Source organism: Canis aureus, chromosome 28 (assembly GCF_053574225.1).
Source record: "Canis aureus isolate CA01 chromosome 28, VMU_Caureus_v.1.0, whole genome shotgun sequence".
Classification (NCBI taxonomy): Eukaryota; Metazoa; Chordata; class Mammalia; order Carnivora; family Canidae; genus Canis; species Canis aureus.
In genome coordinates this window covers 16793552-16815141 of record NC_135638.1, presented here as the reverse complement: position 1 = coordinate 16815141, position 21590 = coordinate 16793552, and the positions used below count along the sequence as shown (strand labels likewise).

The following is a 21590-nucleotide window of genomic DNA, read 5'->3' as shown; positions in this document are numbered from 1 at the left end:
TGGCTGAGACCTCAGCTGAAGTGTTTGCGCTTTACCGCTTGCTATGTTACATTGAAAAACTGATGGCTTGCACATGTGGCTGACGATGCTTTATATCTTTCAGTCATCATAATGGGTGACCAGAATTTTTCAGAGAAACATTTGTGGGTTACCTACAAAAAAGGTTGGAAATGTAAGCAAAAGGAAATTATTTTACTAATACTCTTATTGTAAAGGGGGGAATTGGGGAGTATAGAGGCATTGTGTGTTCTAAGAAGGAAGTTGGAAAAGGGCAATTTCCTGAGATAATGAAATGACTACTCAGAGAATGTGTGGGACTACTTTCTGGAACCCCTAGACTTGTTAAAGATTAAAAAGTTTATTAATGAATTCTGATAGTAATTAAATCATGTTTACCCACTTTTATTTTCTGATCATGTATCTGTCCTTTGTGATTTTTAGAAGTTTATATGATAGTGGTTATTATATATTTCATAGATATAATTATATTTCTGAAATATATAAAGTATGTTTCAAAGTCGAACCTAATTTGGATAGTGAATGGGGCAATTAAGAAATTTCATTTAGTGTCCAGGGAGATAGTATGGGGTTCATAAAAGGCATGCACAGTGGGTTGAGACCCAGGAGTGTCCTGCTCCTACCACATCCTAGATTATAAGTGTTCTTTCTTTCTTTCTTTCTTTCTTTCTTTCTTTCTTTCTTTCTTTCTTTCTTTCTTTCTTTCTTCTTTCTTTCCTTTCTTTCTTCTTTCTTTCTTCTTTCTTTCTTTCTTTCTTTCTTTCTTTCTTTCTTTCTTTCTTTCTTTCTTTCTTCTTTTTCTTCTTCTTCTTCTTCTTCTTCTTCTTCTTTCTTCTTTCTTTCTTCTTTCTTTCTTTCTTTCTTTCTTTCTTTCTTTCTTTCTTTCCTTCCTTCCTTCCTTCCTTCCTTCCTTCCTTCCTTCCTCCCTCCCTCCCTCCCTCCCTCCCTCCCTCTCTCTCTTTCCTTCCTTCCTTCCTTCCTTCCTTCCTTCCTTCCTTCCTTCCTTCCTTCCTCCCTCCCTCCCTCCCTCCCTCTCTCTCTCTCTCTCTCTCTCTTTCTTTCTTTCTTTCTTTCTTTCTTTCTTTCTTTCTTTCTTTCTTCTTCTCTTTCTTCCTTTCTTTTTTTTATAATAAGTATTCTTGGGCAAAAGCTACGGCTGTGGTTCTCAACTTTGGCTGCATATTAAGAGAAAATATCAGTACCCAGATTCCATCTTGGACCAATTAAAATAGAATTTCCAGGAGTAGAGCTTGAGCATGACTTGAAAATAAAATCTGAGTAACCACATCTCAGAATCTCCTGAGGAGCTTTGTAACAATATACCATCACACCATCACTGTGGTCTAACTTGAACCTTATTCCTAGTTGTGTAAGACACTGATCATCAGCATCACTTGGGAACTTGTTAGGAATTAGTACACATTTAAATTGAGAAGTAATGAAAACCCATAGAGATTCTAATTCAGAAAATCTGAGGCAAGTCTGGGAATTTTTTTTTTTTTTTTTAGGTTGGCCATTTCTGTGTCTGTTTAGTTTCCTGTTTTAACTGAGGCTATGACCTGAAAGTTACCAGGAGGGTTAATTAAAGACACTTAGGTAGACTGCAATACACTGTATAAATGACACTCATTTATTCATTAAGTTAACCAATATTTACTGTGTACCTATTATGTTCCAGTAGAGTAACAGGGATACACAAAAGAGCTGACATGGGTGATGTATAGGACTGAAATCAGTATTGGGAGTAGGTACTTCTCAGTTCATAAATGCTTTTCTAAAATTATTCACTTGCTTATCTTAGGCATATCACAGAAATGTTAACATTTTAAAAGAACCTGAAAAAATGTTCTTTTTAAATTCATAAAATGAGAGCTAAACGTTTATTGTGTATCCAAATCTGTATTTATCTTAGTGAAGTTATTTTTAAAGGAATATACAACATATCTTGCCTTTAAGAAATGTACATTTTAGACAGATTGTTAAAGTACATTAATAAAGTAACCAAAGGATAATACTGGAATAAAATTATATGGAACTAATTATACATTTTTTACTGATGATATACATTTTTGAGGAAAGTGATCAGGTGTTTTTTTTTTTTTTTATGGAGAATTGTGTGCAAAAGATTTATTGAGAAGCTCTCTTGGGAGCAACATCTGTGAGGGAATGAGAAAAGCAGGACCGAGCAGAGGGAGTTATCATAATGAGATGCATTCGTACCAGATAACTCATCTCACTCCACAGGGAACTCTGATGTTAAGAGAGTCCTTCAATGATGTCCCCAGTTGGGGCCACGACAAGCCTTTGTTCCCCGCATCAGACAGTACTGGATGTGAGCTGCCTCCAGGAAGAGGGTATAAACTTGGGAAAAGCAACCCCTTTTGGCTAAAGGCAACTTTGGTCTCAAATTTGAGACACCAGCAGCCAATACTCAAGGCAGCTCTCAGAGTGAATTCTTCATTTCTGAAGGGTGGATTCTGAACCATGAATCCTATTTATTCCAAAAGCACTGGTCTGTTTAAAAATACTAAGTGTTTCCCTTAATCCAACTTTCAGATCATCTCACACAGACCTATTCTATATGTTAAGACTTATCTTTTGGGGCTTTCTGAATAAAATCTTTTGCCCAAGCAAAATTGGCAAGCTAGAATCTTTCTGGAACGTGTCTCACACCCTCTCAGGCTGTGCTTTTGGTCTCTTCTGACCACTTCCCTGAAATTTCCTGGACTGTTTTTCTTCACCTTTCTTGGCCAATTCATTAGTTTAACAATTGATTTAAGTACCATTTTGCTTATGAAAACAGCTAAGATAAGCTTCTCAAACTTGAATGTGCATATAAATCACAAGATCTGGGCATCTGCTAAAACTCAGATTCTGATTCAGTAGGTCTGGAGTAGAGTCTGAGGGTCTGCATTTCTAAGAAATTAACCATGCTGGTAGTCATTGAAGAAATCTACCTTGTTTGTACTTTAGTAGTATTTTTATCTATAGCATCTTTTATTGCATATAGCTTATCCTTTTGTAGAATGTTTTTATTTTGTATTAGTATAAATTAGCATATAGCAATCGCTATGATGTAAATATAAATATATAATTTACATTACTATAAATAATTTATTTATATAATATATATTTTATATTTATTTTATTTTTTTATATTTTATATTTATATAAAATAATTTATATATTATATATATATTTCTCCCAGCACTTAGCATAATGCTAGTATTTATTAAGGACTCTATATATCTGTTGATTGATTTTGAAAGAAAGGACTAACAGGTAGTAATGATTTTTCAAGTTGAGCATGTGAGCTTTCAGGGTTTTGTAATGTCATGCCTGCTGAATGATAACTACTGGCAATGGCTTTTTATGAGGCCCCGTAAAGCTGCCCCGGTTCTACTCCTCCCCACCCTGAACTGACCATCACATCAGATCAGAAAAAAAGTTGCCATGTCCTTAAAAATGCTCAAGGGCACAGAAAATTTTAAAAAATGCAGCCAAAGACTCAGATGTTCTTAATTCCCATATTGTAAACCTAGTTTCTCTATTTCCTCTAGCTTCCAAAGAACAGTGAAATAATACATCCAGGGATACCTATTTCTGGTGAGAAGTAAACATATTATACCTACAGAACATCAACCAAACAATAGTTTTAAGCCTATTTCTAGGTAATATTTGGCATTAACATTTGATCGATTGTTATAACTAAATGACTGTTCCAATTTTTTAATCCTAATTCCATTTCTCTATTCAAATCCCTATTCACTATCCATATACTCTCATTATTTTATTGTTTTACTCTTGGTAAAAATGGACACTAGAAACTATAGCTCTTTCCTTGACTGATTTAAAAAAATTCATCAGAATGGGTATTTGCATAATCTAGAAATCATATGTGTTGAGGGTAAGCATGTTGAAACTTCTCATTAGATGATTGCAAGTCATAAGTTTGCTGCTGAACCTGTGTCTGTTAATGGTGTAATGCTTCACAACTGACTGACTTGGGCCATTGTCCAGGTGGATGTTTTGCCTTTGTGATCATTATAATTTTATATATATTGGTATAAAGTTATTGGTATTCAAACTACGAAAGAATTCTAAAGATGTTTCTCAGTGTGCTTCAAATTCGTTGGGAAGCCAAGAGAGTTAATACTAAATATTTGATGAGGTACAATAATTTGAAAGAACTCTAATAAGCCCTTTTAGTCAAAGACTACAGAATTGTGATGAGTATTTCTTGTTACTGGTTGACAGCATATGTATACTCATAAATTGGTTATTTTGTTGGAAACTTGAGCAGCAAGCATAGCTGTGCATATTGATGCTATTATACAAATCAAATATGTTTAAAGAGACTAGGTTAACAGAGTCTCAATATTAAAAGGCTATGGTTGACTCTTTCTCTTGGTCTTAATTTCTGTGTCTCTTTATAATTGATTAATGTTCATTGGTAGACTAAGTATGAATAATTTATGATTCACATAGCTGCTGGCTTATTAATTGTTTAATTTCAGAGAAAGTAACTATATATTAAGGAAATTCAAGTTGTCACTCTGAGTAGCCAAGTGAATTTATACACTTTGTTACTGTATAGTCCAGAAATAGTATATCAGACATACACTCTGTATTTTCTACAGTGCTTAAAAAGAAGAATGCTAATGAAATATTGAAGAGATTTTTAAAAGTAAAAAGAAGCAAATGACTTGGCATGTCTGAGGACTGCATGCTCTGAGTATTTTTTTTCCTCTATAAAATTTCTTCTGCCTCAGTGATTCTATATAACATGCCAACCATAAAATGAAGTTAATTGATGAATGATGCTTATTCTTTAGAAGAAAATATAATTAAATATAGAAAAGAAAGTTGTAATTAACTTTAGATATATTACAATTTCTTTGGAGTTTGAGCAAATGATTAAAAGATACATATGATAAATTTGTTTTCTTTAGCTATATGCATCAAAAAACATTGCTGTCTTTAAAAAACATATTATTCTAAAAAAAACATATTATTCTCATAATGGTTATGTCTCTACATTTATTGTTGAAAACCAAAGGCTGGTATAAATTGCACTAAAACGAATGTTGATGGGCTTTTCCTGTTTGGTAGAATATATATATTTTAAATATTTATTTATTTTTGAGAGACAGAGAGAGAGAGGGGCAGAGATATAGGCAGAGGGAGAAGCAGGCTTCATGCAAGGAGCCCGATGTGGGACTCAATCCCAGAACTCCAGGATCATGTCCTGAGCCAAAGGCAGACACACTCAACTGCTGAGCCACCCAGGTGTCCCAGTAAAATATTTTCAAATAAACCTAAAAGATGAAAATTTTAATCAGTATCAAAGTGATCTCAGTGAAGCTGAGGAATGTAAATTTGAAACTTTTACTTTCCTGAAACATAGCTTTTAATATTTGGGGACAAGATTTTGAGAAATGAGCAATAAAATTGACTTTGTCTATCTTTAAAATATTTTGACTCTGTGACCAAAGTCAGTTTCATATTAGGAAGTGCAGGTAATGCTTTTCCTAAGGTGACGTCTATTTGCGTATGGGACAAGAAGAAATAGAATAATTTTAATGACTTCTGCTAGCCCTCATCTCTTTCATGCATTTAGCACAAATCATTCCAGAGCTTTGGATGAGTTTCTATAGAGACCACAGAGCTAAGCTGTGGAAGGGAGCCTGCATTTAATGTTGGCACTATAGTAAACATTCCCCCTTTCATGTATCCCTTTAGAGAATTGGGAAGAAAGAGGAACACAGGATGCTATGTGATCTTATAAAATGAAAGAGAAAAGAACAAAATAATATGTATATATCGAGAAAGGAGGAATGAATGGCAATTTAGTTATCTTGGTTATGTTTGAACAGGTCTCACTTTTCCTGGTAGACTGAGCTCCTTAAGGGCATGATGGCCCATGTTTAATTTAGCTTTGTATAATATATTTTTTTCATGAATAAAATATGGTTGTAGTCTGACATCCGCTTAGATCTCTACAATGTCATATCTAAATCATTTCTACTTCTCCTAATGTTAGACTCACTTCCTCTTACTTTGCTCTCTTATATTACCAAATGTCCTCAACTTCATGCAGACCCATCTCCTATACACATCAATTTAAAAATTAAGGCATTATTTTTACTCTTTTGCCCAAGGCTAAACTTTGCATTGGTGCAATTGATTGCTTTCTCCCAAGCATTGCTCTATCATTTATTTTCTCTCTTACTTTAAGAACTTTTCCCTCTCTTGTGGCTACTTCTGAGCTTAATAATAAGCTCCGTAATAAAACAATCAAGTGAAAAATTAATAAATAAGCCTACTTTGAGCGGGTATCTTAGCTCCAGCTATTACTACATCTTCTTCCTGCATCATCTTTTTGTTTGTTTCTTAGTTTAAGATTTCACTTATTAATTTGAAAGAGAGGGGGATCAGGGGGAGGGGCAGAGAGAGAGAGAGAGAGAGAGAGAGGGAGAGGCAGACTCCCTGCTGAGCACAGAGCAGGGCTCCACCCAAGGACCCCAGGACCCAGGATGTCAGGACCCCAAGATCACAACCTGAGGCAAAGGCAGACTGTTAAGGGACTAAGCCACTCAGGTGCCTCTGGATCATCTAATTTTGTAAAGAAAGTCAATACTCTGTTTCCATTTCCTTTCTTCACATTTGTTTCTCGATGTATTACAAACTGATTTTACTATTGCTGATGCTTTGATAAAGATTACTCTTGACTTGTAGATTCTGGGATCCAATAGTTACCCTTTTTTAGCCCTGTCTTCCTGGATCTCTTTGCTGAATGTGGCAGTTTGATTCTCTTATTTTTAGAATTTCTTTTTAAATTATAAATGGTGCTCAAAAAAATAAATTATAAATGGTGCTCAAATGTTTTCTTCTTCCTTTTTTTTTTATCCAACTGTGCCTTTTGTTTAGTTGCTCTAGATTTCTCCTTTGTGATTTGTACATATGCCTTGTTGATTTTCTTACTGATTTGCAGTATATTTAGAACATACTTCAGATTCCAATTTGTTGCTATTGATATGAGCTGCAAATACTGTCTTCTAGTTAAATACTTTTTTTTTTCTTAAAGAACTGGCTATAGATTTTAACTTCTCAATTTCTTTTTATTTCATCAGTGTTTGTGTCATATTTTTATTTCTTTGACTTACCTTTTGACTTACCTTTTTTAAATTTGGGATGAAATTGTAAATAACAATATCATAGTTTCAGAGGCAAAACATAACTTTATAGTTGTATACACTGCAAAGCAGTTGCCACAATAAGTCTAGTTACCATCTGTCACCATACAATTGACCCGCTTCACACATTTTGTCCATCCTAACTCTCTTCTCCTCTAATAGACACTAATCTGTTCTCTATATCTGTATGTTTTGCTTTGTTTATCGTCTTTTTTTTTTGTTTTTTTAGATTTCAAATATATGTGAAATCATAGAGCATTTGTCTCTCTCTGACTCATTTCACTTACCATAATGCCCTCAAAGTCAATTCATGCCACGAATAGCAAGATTTCTTCTTTTTTATGACTGAGTAGCATTTGAGGAACCTCCATACTATTTTCCATAGTGAGTGGACCAATTAACATTCCCATTACTAGTGTGTGAAGTTTCCCTTTTCTCCATATCCTCTCCAGTACTTGTTATTTCTTGTCATTTTGATAATGGCTAATCTAACAGGTGTCAGGTGATGTATCATGGTGGTTTTGGTTTGTATTTTCCTAATAATTAGTGATGTTGAACACCCTTTCATGTATTTGTTGGCCATCTGTATGTCTTCTTTGGAAAAGTCTCTGTTTAGATCCTCTGCCCATAATATGCCCATAGATATGTTGGAACTTATAATTCTATTCTCTAGGTCTTTTAAAGTCACTATTCTCTTTTTAAAAATTTCTTTTTGCTATCTTTGTTCATTCCAAATCATATGATGATGATGATGATGATGATTGCTATTGAGTGGAGTTATTTACATATTTTGGATATTAACCCCTTATCAGGTATATGATATGTAAATAATTTCTTCCATTCAGTAAGTTGGCTTTTTAGTTTGTTGATGGTTTCCTCTGCTGTGCAGATGCTTTTTAGTTTGATGTAGTCACATTTGTTTATTTTTGCTATTGCTCTCTCTGCTTTTGGTGTTAGATGCAAAAATTTAGTGCTTTCATTCTTTATTACTTTAATATGGTTCTTTCCATTTTCTTTATTCTTTTATACTAAAAATCATATTAAAGATGTGTTGGAACTTATAATTCTATTCTCTAGGTCTTTTAACGTCACTATTCTCTTTTTAAAAATTTCTTTTTGCTATCTTTGTTCATTCCAACTAATTTTTACAGATTTTTAAAAAATATTTTATTTATTTATTCATGAGAAACACACACAGAGAGAAGCAGAGACATAGGCAGAGAGAGAAGCAGTCTACTTGTGGGGAGCCTTTTGTGGGGCTAGATCCCAGGACCCTGGGATCACGACCTGAGCCAAAGGCAGACACTCAACCACTGAGCCACCCAGGTGCCCCAATTTTTACAGATTTATTTTCCAGGTAACTAACTTTCACTTTAGCTGCTTCTAAATACTTCTAATTGACTATAATTTTTTTTTTAATTCAAATAACTGGGCAGCCCCGGTGGCGCCGCGGTTTAGCACCACCTGCAGCCCGGGTATGATCCTGGAGACCCAGGATCGAGTCCCACGTCAGGCTCCCTGCACGGAGCCTGCTTCTCCCTCTGCCTGTCTCTCTCTCTCTCTCTGTCTCTGTCTCTATGAATAAATAAATAAAATCTTAAAAAAAAAATAAATAAATTCAAATAACTGAATGTTTCAGTGTTTCATTTCTTTTAAAATATACTTGTTCTTTTATATGATGTCATATCATCTTTTTATTTTAATCGCTGTAATATTTTTCATTTTATACCATCTCTATCATACTGTTTTATTTTCAACAAGTCTTAGAGTCTAATCCTATTGTTCATTGCATCTAACTATTTTTTGTTATGGTTTCCTATTTTGTTTTGTTATTTTAGCTTGCGTGTCTTCAGTGAGCCTCTGTGTGTGTGTGTGTGTGTGTGTATCTGTCTGTCTGTCTGTGTGGTTTTCCTGAGCATGTATTTCTGTGATATGGGCTGTTTTTCTTTCTGTCATATGCCCCAAAAGTAACAGTAGCCTGAGTGGAAATTCCCATGCCATTCATGTGAATTTAAATCTCAAAGTCATTTAAATTGCAAGCTTGTGATTAGAAAGATTAGGTTTAAGTTTCTTTGCTATATTCCTGTGTTATTAGGTAGTTTTTTTCTGGATTACTTCTTCAATGAAGATATGGTGTACTCAGAATCCAGGCTTAATGTATCCCAACTCCCTATCTGTCAGGATCCTAAGTTTTCTTCCCTTTCACCATGTGGTCACTATATCTAAATGTCAAACTTATTATACTGTCAAGGCCTCTGCCCCTGTAACCTGACACAACTGTAGTAGGAAGTCATGTACTAAATGACCTGTTTTTTTTTTCCGGCCAAATGTTTTGGCATGTTTATTGTTCATCTTTTGAATGTCCTTTTTTAAAAATTAAAAAAAATTGAAGTATAATTGACATATTAATTTTAGATGTATAACATAATGATTTTATACTTGCATATATTGTGAAATGATCACCATAATAAGTCTAATTAACATCTCTCACCATAGTAAGCAAAACAATTTTTTTATTGTGATGAATGCTTTTGAGATCTATTCTTTTAGCAATTTTCAAATATGTAGTGCAGCATTAGTAACAATGGTCACCATGCTATATATTCATCCCCATGACTTACTTATTTTATAACTGGAAGTATGTACCTTTTGAGTCCTTTCACCTGTTTTGCCCATCCCTCAACTCCCAACCCCTGGCAACCATCAATCTGTTCTCTGTATCTGTTGAACCTGTTTGGTTTATATTGTTTGTATGATGTGAGACCATACACTATTTGTCTTTCTCTGATTTATTTCATAAAATATAATGGCCTCAAGTCCATCCATATTGTTGAAAAATGCAGTAAGTAACCTGTTTTTATAATGGCAAATTTTACTTAAAATATTACTCTTTACTTGCATAGTACCATGGAAAAAATGATTACTATTTGTTAATCTCTCACTGATGATTTGACAACCCCAATGAGCATGTTATTGTATGTGCTTCAGGTCAAGTTATAGGAGATAAGAATGCAGATGCAGAAGGCATGGGAAAAACTGCTGAAGGGGTTCCTTTTTTTTTTTTTTTTTCTTTTTTAAAGATTTTATTTGTTTGAGAGACAGAGAGAGAGAGAGAGGCAGAGACATTGGCAGAGGGAGAAGCAGGCTTCACGCAGGGAGCCCGATGTGGGACTCCATCCCGTGTCTCCAGGATCACACCCTGGGTTGAAGGCAGACCCTCAACCACTGAGCTACCCAGGCGTCCCGTGCTGAAGGAGTTCTTACAAAAATACTTCAAATTTCCGTACTTGAAAAAATGTCATGATATTTTTGTCTTTCAGCCACATTTCTCTCATACAGTTGATATGACATTTATAGATGGATAGTATAGTAGGCTGAATAATGGTCCCGAAGATATCAAGTCCTAATCCCTAAAACCTGTAAATGATATCTTATTTGGAAAAGATCTTGAGATGGGAAGGTTATCCTGAATCATTGGCAGGTCCTGAATTCAGTCACAAGTGCTTTGTTAAGAGACAAGCAGAGGGAGATTTGACACAGATGGAGGAGAAGCTGATGTGAAGATGGAGCAGAGAGAGATCCGAAGAAACTGACTTTGATGATTGAAGTGATGCAGCCACAAGCCAAGAAATGCTGGTAGCCACCAGAAGCTGGAGGAGGCAAGGAATGGACTCTTTCTTTAGAACCTCCAGAGGGAACATGGCCTTCGTAACATCTTGATTTCAGGCCAGTGAGACTGATTTTGGATTTCCAGCCTCCAGAACCATGAGATAATAATTGTCTTTTCTTTTAAGACACTGAGTCTGTGGTAATTTGTTCCAGCAGTCACAAGAAAACTCATGAATGGAGTTAACCTACATTGCAGGGAGCAGAAAACTGCTAAATAAATATTCCAAAAAAATAACTATTTCTTGAGTGGTCTCTTTAATATTTAGCAAAAGAATAGCTTTTTCATGTTTTTAGGGAGGCCTATGATTCTAAGATAATCTTTAAGAATGTCATAAGAAATGACGAAATTATTAGCCAAGAAGAAAATTTTTTCTTATTTAACTGGCACATTGTAATAAGAAATTTGGGAGTTAAAAAGATCTTTTCAAAAGGAATTATAATTAATATACAGTGTTATATTAAGTACATATATAGTGATTAAGTAATTCTATACAGTGCTCAGTGCTCATCATGATAAGTGTATTCTTAATCTTCTCTCTATTTCACCTATCCCTCCACCACCTCCGCTCTGGCAATTACCAGTTTGTTCTCTATATTTAAGTGGTTTTTGTTTTGTTTTGTTTTGTGTTTGTCTCTCTTGCCTTTGTTCATTTTGTTTCTTAAATTCACACATGAATGAAAGGTTTTTAAAGCTTTAGCGTGATGGAATTTTCTAGTCACAAATGCTTTCCTTGTATTCCAGCAACATTAATTGAGGGGCACCTAATGTAGTCCTGGGCTGTGAGTTATGCAGCAGGTATACCATTCTTGCTGGATCAGAGGACTTATGTAAAGGCATCTTAGGAGACAAATTTAGAGTAATTTCTGGCATATTGAAAAAGCGTCATAATGATAGTTAAATATATGGACATTGGAGTCTGCTAGTCTAGGCTAGGAATTCTTTCTCTTACTGGCTGTATGACTTTAGTCAAATTACTTATATTCTCTTATAGAGATGATATTAGTATAACCAGCTGGAGTTGTTATAAAGATTAAAGAAACTCATATACCCAAAGTAATAAGCATAATGCCTAGCATTTGGTAAATAGGCAATGGGTAGTCAGTAAATGACATTGAGGCAGGGAAGAAGAGGACCAGATGTACACCTTAGACAGATACATTTGGTCACGTGTTTTTGGCTGGTAGTAGGTGGGAAAGGACTGTAGGAAGGAATTTATGACCTGACACAGTGCTTTCCAGGAAGGGGTCTTTGCACAAAACAAAACATACCTGTGGGGTATCCTGTAATGGGTACTATTAAGGATGTTCTTAATAAATGTTTGGTAAAGATGAGTTCATTTCCCTAGTCATGTACGAGGTCTATTAAAATATAATAAAGCAATAGAAGTTATTTAACTATATGGTAAACAAACAAACAGAATGCAGCTACAAAAAAATTCAAGAGTTTTATCAGGTTAACAAAATCTGAATACAAAATAAATAATTCTGTTCAAAGTAAGGCAGAGATATTTTTACCTTTCTTACCTGTTGGCAAATATCTGAACATTTCATAAGCCTTTTTTCCTTTTGATTTGTTTGCCACTGAATTCTCAAGTTATTCTTTCTGCCCATTGCACAGTATCCGAGTTTTATAGCCAAGATGAATGAATACACATTTTTTAAGATACATTCTGAGAAAAATATGTAAATCAGTTTGGCAAACATAAAAAAATCAATTTCCACAGTTAAATATTAGCTTACCAATGCACTTTACATTTTTTCAAACACTCATTGATTGCAATAAAAATATTGTTTTATAAAAACTCAATTTCCAAAAGTTTTCAATTATCATACTGTAAACAGGGATTTAATGGAGATGAGAAATAAACCTGGGCTTTCATCTTTTTCTTTACAACTTGAGAAGTAGAGATTAATGACAGTATTTGACCCACCCTGGACACTGGCTAGAATCCAGGTGGTATCCAGAAATAAGCAATGCCAGCAATACACAGATTTGTGCTACCAGGACCAGAGAGTTCCCCACAGCATTCTCTATCACCCTGGCTGTGTGGTACAGACTTCCCATTCCCTTTAGGTCAAATTTCTCAGTTGTTTTTGCTGTCCATTGCATGTTATATTTGTGCTTCAAGGCCAAGTTGGAATTATATACTTTTCTTTCAGCTAAATTTAGAGAAAAATATGTAGATTAGTTGGGCTAACATTTAAAGACATTTATTTCCACATTTAGATATTTTTCTTAGGTGATTTCTGCCCTGTATTTTCCCTTCCTACAACAATACAAATTAATTTTGTAATGAGATGGAAAGGTCATATGTCTTTTTTGTAAAGGTTTGCTATGCCTTTTGAAATACTCAAAAAAAAAAAATCCGACAATGTGCAAACTATTTTACTATACCACATTATTTTTATATTTTGTTTAAGGAAAAATGAGCTAACAGTACAAAAACTATTTTACTATATATCACAATCTTTTTATTTTTTCCCCTTTTTTTCTTGTAATAGCAATGAGGAAAATGAATATCCAATGAACCATTATTTCACCAAAACCCAAGTCAGTTGGAGTGCTGGATAGCCCAGCAGAGTCATGCTGTAATGCAAAGTTTCTGAAATCGAGCTTTAGAGACCTCTTCAGATTGCCATGGAGAAAGGGGGAATCTAAATCCATTGTAAAAGAATTTTACAATTCTTTAAAAATTTTAAAATATTAAATATACAGTTTAGAGGTTATTGATTTGTAGATTGTATACCTAGGATAATGAAGAGACTACAGTGCAGGCATTCCTTGTTTTATAATGCCAATTACATGTGAATTTCTAAACTTAGTGAAGTAATTTTTTTTCAAATTGAATCATATTTTACTACCATGTTTCATTTCAAGGAAATCTTTGATAGTAACTTTTAAAATTAAAGAATAGATTATTTCGTAAAAATTTTCTATGGCTTTTCAAGTAGTTAAGTTTTGTAAATCAGCGAACTTCTACTGACTAATGTTGAACCATTTCCTGAGTTATAAATTGATTTCCTCATTGAGATGCTATTTTTAGATCATCTTCAGTATTTTTAAATCCTTATTTGGATGTACTGCTATCTTGTTAGATGATTATGATTCATCAAACTATTTTTCAAAAAATCTTCCTAAAATTGGCTAATAATATGTTATTAGGAGCAATTTTGGTATGAAGGCAAATCTGTAACTGTCTGTAAAACCAAGTTTTAATCATTTGATGAGACTCTTCTAAGGATTCTGAAAATTGCATCAATGTTTTTAAAGATCATTATAGAATTTTTAGCAGTGCAGCATAAAAATCTGTATGTGAGAAATTAATGGGCTTCCCTTACATTACTTTCTGCTGCCATGGGCATCTTCTGTCACTCTTCTCATCAATATTCTCCTAACATGAGGCAAAAGGAGGTGAGTGACCCGGAGGGAAAGAGGCGACCTGGTGAGCTCTTCAGTCCTTGGAGCACCTGTTATCCATGGATTTCAAAGCACTTAATCCAGTTTGATGGTCCTGTGAGTTAAGAAGTGCTTTACTACTTGGCTGTGAGCTTGTCATAGGTCTCCAGTACATTATTGGAAAATACAACCCCTGGGCTATTTTCCTGACTCCTGGGTCAATGTTCACGTCAAGAGATGACACTTGAGCCTTGGCTGACAGGGGGATTGGGTGCTGATGGTTAACACTATGAGTAATTGATCTTTTTGCTTCCTGTTTATTCATATGTACAAACCTGAAAAATTAAATATCTCCACACTGTATGATTCCAGTATTTGGAGAATTATGATCTTCTCCCATGGAAATATGAATAAATTAAGGAACATATGATTGTGCCATGAACAATTGAAGTCAAAGAAAGGAATAGAATAACTAAAAAAAAAAAAGCTTGGTGATAAAATATAATTCAGAGGAATTATGTTAAGGCATAAACCAGTTATGAGATATTTATAGACTTTGACTTTGTAAAGCAACTTTGCATTTGACTGTGTTTATTAGTGAATGGGAATTTATTTCCCTATATTGAATGAGCATTTCTTGGCAGGCAAACTGTGCACAAGCTACAATGAGCTTCAATGAAGTGCTTTCACATTCCCTTCCCACTGAGTTGAAAGCCTTCTTATATTCTCTCAAGTGTGTTTCTTTTCTCATGGAGGATGGCTTTGTTGAAAATTGCTTCCTCTTCTCTTGATTATTGAATCAGATATTATATTCAGTTCTTCAATACTTTATAGAATGTTGGTGAAAAATGAAATATAATGAGTGTGATTCTTCCCTATATTTTGAAGGCTATGTAGATTCAGTTCTAAAGAATTTAGTGGGGCGAAGCCAGTATTGGAAGAGGGATATTATTTAACTGACTTTTCTCTTTCTCTGTAACTGCTTCCCTCACATCCCTGCTCCATCATTATGATACTCTTCATTTCTAGCATTTTCTTTGTATTTCAACAGCCAGAGTCAGCCTTTAGTATACTTATTTTGAGTAGACCCTTTGCTCAAGCACAGAGGACTCATGTGACCAAAGGTAGTCTGCTGTTATTCCCAAATAGACCAATGTCCTGTACTGTAGATTTTAATTTTTTTCTTCCATTTTTAGTCACTGTTAATATTAACTTGACCTTAGAATATTGCTAATTTACTAAGAAAAAATAGAATGTAATTAAGGCACCAAAGATGAATATGAAAAAAATGTATACCTTTTCCATACACTTCAATTCAAAATGTCAAAGGATTGAAAAAATCCTGAACTTATACTTCAACTTTGCCACCTCATTGTTATGCTTCATTTCATAAAAATATGGACTAAATCTCATCACAATTATATTGTAATATTTTTGCTTTTTTGTGTTGGCATACTCTAATAATTTTATTTCATCCATTCATGAGCAGTTGGGTATAGTTGTTAAATCATAACCTCTGGAGCCAAACTCTTCTGTGTCTGTCAAGTCCTGCCTGTGCCTGAGGTTTCTCATTTATAACATGAAGGTAGGTTTGCTGCATTAAATGAGTTTACAAATATAGTGGTTGGCACATAGTACATGCTATGTCAGTTTCTTCTATTGTTATTCACTAGAATAACAATAAATCATTCATATTCATGAAAGATTTATTGAGCCCTTACTATGTGCCTCAATGGTGATCTTATAATGCTAAAAAATATTGAAGGGCAAATATTAATTTAATGATCACTTAAATTGAATTTTAAATTGTGATAAAAATGTCAGTTAAAATGCAGGAAAGTAGGAAATACTGTTGATGGAAAATAAGATCGAAAAACAAGAGAATCTGATTTATTTTGGAGGGAATGGTTATTCAGCGAAGAAACATTTAATGAAGATCTGAAAGATAATGAAAATTCATTGATTTAGGAGTGATCTAGAATGTTTTAGAAAGAGAACTTGACAAAATTAGTGAAGGGGTCATTGATACTAAAGTATCCCAGAATTGGAGAGAAATGGATCTAATAGCAGCAGAAGAAAAGCACCTATTTAAACAAGAAAATAATAAGAAACTGGGACAAATGCAGGCAAGTTCACAGTTTTGCTGGCAGGGAATTTTCTTCTCATTGCTTATTTACTCTCTGGTTGAAGGTGACACTCTCTGATGAAAATGAGGTTTCTGTGAGAATACTGGTGGTTTGAGGATCATGCAGAGGGTTTGAAATCTTTGTGTGGAGAACAGGAAAGTGGCTTGATCAATGTATGTGGTACAGTTACCAGGTAGTGTTGAGTGTTCAGTTAAGATTGGTGAGTTATTAATTTACACATTCCCTGTTGTTTTTCTCTAGCAAGGCTCAGATGCCTGAGGTTAGACCTGAAGAAAGAACATTATTGGGACCACCAAAATTTGAGGTCTCTCAAGTGGGTAAAATGCAGAGACAGAAGAATAGAGGTAGGTATTATAAAGGTAATAGTTAGAATCATGTTTGATAAGATTTTAGTTCAGTATAGAGGTAGGTGATGTCATAAAGGACTATTTATAGGGAGATACTAGAGGGATCAAAAAATTGAAGTTTTCTGTTGTAATGATTTGTAGGGTTATAGTTAGTATAGTTAAATAACAATTAATATAAAACAAAAACTGGTAATTATGGGGAGAATTCTTAAAATACCAATATTAAAAATGGAAGATTTTTAGGTTCTAGTGTTTGTACAGGGAAGTGGATGACCAAAGAGAGGCACTGGTGGTAAGGAACTAAGAGGTCAGGATTTGAAATGAGTTGTACATGTGACTTTTAAAATCTCCCTGAGTGATAGCAGAAATTGTCATGAGTAGAGAAACTGTGAGTTAACTCCCAAAATTTCAACAAATGGGAGGACTGGGTGGTGGGGGGTTGAGTCTGGGATCTTGACAGATGTGATTATGAGAGTAATATAGTAGATTGGAATGAGCTTCAAAAAAGCAGAGTTTTATTATAAAAGCATAAGGGAATGATTGTCTAGAGATATGAATATGAACAGTTCATAAAGGAAAAAGCAATTTTGTAAATCTTGCTTTTTAAAGAAATCATGGTTTTCATGATTTTCTCATAATTTGTCATTAAAATACTTTAATTTTTTTTTCACATAATTAAAGGTGGAATGTCAGTTTTGGCTGAGGGCTTAAAATGTCCTTTTAAAACTTGTCTGCTAAAAAACAAATAAATAAAATAAAAAAAATTCTCTGCTTTTTGAAACTTCAGTTTATTTAAAGAGCTTTGTTTTATTTATAAACATAAGTGCACACACATGCATTCTTTCTATAGGTAGAAACGCCACCATATAACATATCAGATGATACCGGATATTTGATGGTATACTGACAACTGCATGCATTTAAAGATTAAGAAAATATGTTAGAGTAAAATATGTCTACCAGAATATTTTTTAAAAAACAGAGAAAACATTATGATGAACTAAATGTGTGTTAAAATGTTGCATACAACTTTATCCATGCTCATACATTAGAAAGGTGGTTTAATCACCCATAAGAAATTACTAGCTTCTCTGTTCGTGAAGCATGACATTTCAATTGCACAGCCAATAAAAGAATTACATGAAGAGACCGAAATGATTTACTGTATGGAAAGCATCAAGACCAAGGTTACCATGGTGAACTACCTTTCTGCACACTCAAGGTCAAGTGAGAGTGACCCATCAATGGGCAACCTTCAGTTGAAACCTGGTATGGAATTGCTCTTACAATTGTTAGTTGGTTTCCTTCTTAAGTAATAAAGATGACTGTAACAGACCTGTTACTGTTATTTACCTATGCTCAATTTAAATTTGTAATTTAAAAACTGACGTTATTGGCAAGAAATTGTTAGAAGAACGCTAGTGTTTTTCAAAATCTCATAAATTGCAGCAGTGCCCTGTAATCATTTCCTGAAAATGTGGATACGTTAGGAAATGTTTACACATTTTTAATGTAAGTTGAAAGAGATTCCAGTTGTATTGTAGTTTTTAATGTTTAACCAGAATCATCTTTATTGTAAATCCTATCTTTATTCCATTGGGAGAGAGCGAAAGAGTATAAATAGTGTATACATATTATAAGATATTGTTATGTATAATTAATACCCTAAAATATGTCCGAAATTCTGGGAAGTTCATATATTGCTTTTTTTCAGATATGTTTTGTTGATGCATAAAAAGAGGACTGTACTAATAAATGTCTCTTGAATTACACATGGTGTAAGAAAATGAAAGCCTTTGGGTTATGAATCTTGGATTTAAAGAGGCAATCATCAAATATTTAAGATGAAAATGCAGTAACACATGCTTGCTGTCATGTGTAAGTTTGGTGAATGTTATGACAAGGTTTTTAAAACATTCATAGTTGGAGTATTTTTATGAAAATATTCATTAATTCAAACAGACATTCATATCTGGCAACCTGCATTTTAATCGTGATTTCTGGCTGCATGAGAAAATCGGTAAAGCCATGAAAGAATGGGTGAAATATATAGCAATCATGCTTAAATTATACATTATAAGGCATACATATCTGTACGTTGTCATATTATGCATTAAATTTAATGCATAAATCAGATTGTTATAATTCTGATGTCGCCAAAAGGCACAAAATATGACAAACAGGAGTAGGCATGTAGATATTATCATATTCAATAATTCAATGAGCATTTGTTTTATGCAAATTAACTTTCTGTTAATAAAGATTATACTCATTTATTACACCACTTCCATATGATAATTAAAAAAAGTCTTTTTTTTCTCTAGAAAATCATTACAAAATGTGAATAATGCATTTGTTTAATATCTATATAAACAAGATCTTACCATCAGATTAGTTCTGGAAATGAAAGCAATATTGATTTCTGTAATAATTTTTGTAATATGGCTACACTGCAATACTGAAGCTGCTAATCTCATTTTTGTGGAGAACTCTATGCATTTAAAGCAGTGTTTAAACTTTTTGAGAGTAAATAATCTTAGTTTTCATAGAATGTGTTAATATACAGTTTATGGAAAATATACTTTTGGAAGTAAATAGTGCTGTGAAGAACTTAGCAAAAAGGTTGAATTCCTCTTCTCGGTACCATATTCTAATGTCAGTTAAAATAACACTGAAAACAAAACCAATCAACTCTTTGAGTTCAATATGTTACTCTCTTAAAGCCACTGGGTGTCCATTGAGGAGAAAGGATTTAATAAACTCCCACATGGCTGAATTAAAACGATAATAAATTATAAAGTACCACGTTAAATGACAGCAAATAATAATATCCCCCAAAGTCACTGCACATACATCTTTTGCAAAAAAACATGATGCAGCATTTTCTAATGGGACGTATATTTCTTTTCAGTTGTTACATCATCATATTTTAACGGCTTATTTAGGTCACATTATTATATGCATGGAACTTTATCGTCTGAAACATGCTACAGTTTCTGATTGAGCCCTGTAGGTCTTCATTTAAGAAAACGAGCATGGGGGCAACTGGGTGGCTCAATCAGCTAAAGTGTCTCCCTTAGGCTCAGGTCATGATCTCAGGGTCTGGATCCGGGCCTCACTGGGCTCCCTGCTCAGCTGTCCCTCTGCCTCTGCCCCCTGCTCATGCTCTCTCTCTCTCAAATAAATAAATAAAATATTAAAAAAAATTGAGCATGTATTTCAGATGCTTAGAGTTCTACAACATTGCCATTTTTGGGTATGCTTACAAACTTTTCAAACTAGTTTAAACAAACTAGAATTTCTTCTTGGAAGAAGGTCGATAAAAGTAATTTATGGAAAATATGGGAAATTTCACTTTAAACTTTAGGTAGCAAACTTAATCAAAATAAAGAGCATTTAATGTACATTAATTAGGTATGTTTGCTCTATATTAGCAATGGGAATTCAATAAAATTAATGAGGTGAACCACTTGAAATTTCTAATATTTGAACATTTTTTTAAAAGATTTTTTTTAGTTTATTTATTCTTGGGGGACCCACAGAGATAGACAGAGACACAGGTAGAGGGAGAAGCAGGTTCCTTGTGGGAAGCCCAGTGTGGGACTCAATCCCAAGACCCCGAGATTATGCCCTGAGCTGAAGGCAGATGCTCAACCACTGAGCCACCCAGGTATTCTTTAAAAATATTTTATTTATTTATTTGAGAGAGAGAGAGACAGATAACAAAAGAGCGTGAGGGGGGTAGCATGAGGGAGAAGGGGGAGGGAGAAGCAGGCTCCTGGCTGAGTAGGGAGCCTGAGGCAAGGCTCATCCCAGGACCCAGAGATCATGATGTGAGTCCAGGTGCTTAAACAACTGAGCCACCCAGGAGCCCCTCCCATATTTGAAGATTTTTAATGCACAAGAAAGGTTATTTCATAAAGTTCGACATAAGATAACATGCATATGTGCTCATTATTGCATAAAATACTTTACTGCATACGTCACACCTTTATACAATACATTGCTAATGGTTTGTGCAAGCAACCAGTTCTTAAGAAGAGTTCACAATGAACTCAAAAGAGGACTGATCTAGGAATTTCTATTCTAGCCAGACCTCTCCATTCATTCACTGAACCATTTTAGGCCATCTGTGTAACTTCTCTGAGTCTCAGTTTCCTTATTTGTATTATGGAGATGTCACAGACTGCTTCAGATCACATGTAACAGAATCATAGCCAAGATGGCTCAAACACAAGGGGCTGCTTGTCTAAGATAAGAAGTCCAGAAAAGCCCCTGGGTGCTTTAGAAGTCCAACAATGTCATTAAAATTAAAAGCCCAGATTTCTTTGTCTTTCCTCTCTGATTCTTTGAGAGTTTCAAACTCAGGATCTCCTGTTCCTGGTTGCCAGGTGGTTATAGTATCATGATTTCTTCACACAGCAATGGGCAAAGGACACATCTGTATTGTGACCTTTTATAAAGAGCAAAGAAAACCTTTCCTAGAAGACTCTACTAACCTTACCTCAAATCTTATTGTCCAGAATTATACCAATCAGAGTTAAAGAGGAAAAAAATACCATCTCTGTCTTGCGTTAATTAAAGGGGCTCTTCCCTGAGTTCATGAATGCAAAGATGGTGTGCAACCCGACAAAATGAGGCCCTGATAATCAGGAGAAAGGAGAAGGCTTATGTGGACATCATCAATAATCTATGCTACACTAATTCATGTGGTAACGCAATGATAAAGCATGGAAATTTGGAAAATAAATAAGTTGAATTAAATATTTTTCAACAACCTGTGACAAAGTCCTGACCAAATTTGGTACATAAAGAT

The 21590-nt window shown here is 34.2% G+C and overlaps 1 long non-coding RNA gene across 1 annotated transcript in view; it reads left to right on the top strand.

Annotated features, from left to right (window-relative positions):
* The window catches only part of LOC144300193 (uncharacterized), a 28624-nt gene extending 9588 nt beyond the window's left edge, over positions 1-19036 (top strand). Inside the window, exons 2-3 of the long non-coding RNA XR_013366781.1 lie at positions 16668-16771; positions 17899-19036. This is a non-coding gene — a long non-coding RNA (uncharacterized LOC144300193). The remainder of the gene's footprint in view (positions 1-16667; positions 16772-17898) is intronic.
* Positions 19037-21590: the final 2554 nt, after the last annotated feature.